Below are 2,500 nucleotides of genomic sequence, written 5' to 3'. Positions count from 1 at the left end.
AAGTTAGAATCATTATTCGCTTATTAATCACACCTTTCACACCCACTTGAAGTCGCTTGCATGTTTTGGGTATATCCCAGGCATTTGTGTGATTCGTGATAATTTAAATATCCTTGGGGATTTTTGCGAGCGCCCATCACAGATACGCAGAAAAGAGCAGGTTGTTTATAGATTTTCCTGGCTCGAGTTGCTTCAGTCACGTACGCATTTTGGTATAGGATCCCCCCGACACTGAAGTCTGACATGGCTAGCTAGACATGTACCCGACAGTTCAGATTGCTGACCCGAGAAAATTTGCTTGTTAATAGCTTGCAAATATTTTTTCATGTCATTCATTCATTCATGCATACATTCTGTTGCATATCATTAAATGTTAAATTCATTGTGGTAGTTGAAATAATTTTAAATAGCTAGCATTGCTAATTTACTTCAGTTTTGGTATAGTAACTTTAATATTCGTGTTTGTGATTCATTCTCTGTGTGAGGTCACTCTCGCTTTCTCTCTCATTCACGCTAGCTGTCACTCAACCACCACAACTCACTTCACTACTCACACGCCGGCATAAGATTTGTGATGTTCTCTTTAGCTCGCAATTTTGTCAGTCATGACGAGTGACTCGTACATGATGTACAAATTACATTTATTTCTTCTCTGTGTGACGACAGTGGTTCAAGTAAATCCTTGTGGATTGTCGTTGTCGTTTCCCTTATCTACTCTCACATCTATCAGAGATGGTTGGTAGTTCAAGCTAGGTCCATGCAGATCACTACTGACGTCTCCCTCTCTTATTTTCTTCTTTATCTTTGTGAAATGAAACACACACACACAAAAAAAGACAATAATAATTTAAAAACTAACATTAAAAACCGCAATTTTTAAAATAACCGGCTAGTGGTACTTAACACCCCCTCTTCTCTGTTGCCTTTCTTTTTCTCTTACTATCTGGCCCTTACGTGTATGATCTAGTTCCCCAACCATATATTACAGTCGGACCGACGATAGCCGACACGGCACCGATGGAAGATCCTGCTGCAGATCCGGTCACCTTAGGATGCCGTGGGAAGGACGTCATCGAAGATCGCCATAGGCCCTCGGACCAACATTTTCATTAGAGAAGGTGTTAAGCCATCCCAAGCAACTTGCCGCAGGTACCAGTCGCCCCAGGATGCTGTGCATGGGCGACGCCTGGCGGATGCCTGCAGATCCAGACAACTCCAGGAGCTCGTAGCGCAGGTATCAGCCGCCTCGAGATGCCGCCCCTGCCCCAACGCCTGTAGATCCAGATGAAGATTACGAGGACGTGTGGACGTGAGAAGGACCTGGACGAGATCTGTGAGGACGTGTGGACGAGGACGCCGCCGAGTTAGGCCTGGACCAGGACTACGAGGAGGTCTAGACGAATCCGAAGTCAAGGAGGACCTGTGCGAGACTTTCGAGGACGTGTGGACATCGAGGACGGACAGATTACACTGAGGACCAGGAGGATGAGGACGACAAGGACGAGCAGCCACGAAGATGCACCAGGACAGCACACGAGAACGAGACGAGCAGTCAAGTAGGTCACCCTTGAAGGCGCCTCGAGGGCGAGGCGCGAGTAGGTGGCTGAGCAATATAACATATGCAGAAGTCTATTTCTGTTACCAGTGGACCATGTGGCTGGTTACCACGTGGATCCAAAGTTCCAAATAAGAACCACCAGCTCAGTGAGGGCGTAGGTCACATTCATTTCTCACTCCGTTTGACCGGGGAGTCCGTGTCAAGCACCCGACGCGGTAAGGTCAGCTTCGTATGCGGCTAGCTGGCCGCGACCCGCATACCGCAATTACCCCTATAAATAGACATGTCTCGTGTGTTCCTATATTGTATGTCAACTCTTAGAAATAAAGAGTCACGCCGTTAACCAGTATCAATATCCCTGCAAGCCAATGTAATAGGGTTGCATACCCGTTATATAATATTATATATATATATAAAAAAATATATATATATATAATATATATATATATATATATATATATATATTATAAAATATGTGTATAATATATGTATATATATATGTGTGTGTGTGTGTGTGTGTGTGTGTGTGTGTGTGGTGTGTGTGTGTAGACTTTGATTATATATATATATATATATATATATATATATATATATATAATATATATATATTATAATATTATGTATGTATGTATATACATTTATGTATATATATATATATATAATATATAATATATATATATATATATATATATATATATATATATATATATATATTTTTTATATTTTTTTTTTTTTTTTTTTTTTTTTTTTTTTTTTTTTTTTTTTTTTTTTTTTTTTTTTTTTTTTTTTCCCCAACAGCCATTCATTCCAGTGCAGGACATGGCCTCTCTAAATTCACTACTAGAGGTTTTTTAATGGAGTGCAACCCTTCCTGATTGGACCCCCTTCCTATCAACCGCGGTTTTGCCCGGCGGGGACTTCCCTACGACACTTGCGTTGACT

Source organism: Penaeus monodon, chromosome 11, assembly GCF_015228065.2.
Source record: "Penaeus monodon isolate SGIC_2016 chromosome 11, NSTDA_Pmon_1, whole genome shotgun sequence".
Classification (NCBI taxonomy): Eukaryota; Metazoa; Arthropoda; class Malacostraca; order Decapoda; family Penaeidae; genus Penaeus; species Penaeus monodon.
The sequence above is the reverse complement of the archived record's forward strand: the minus strand, read 5'-3'. Positions refer to the sequence as shown.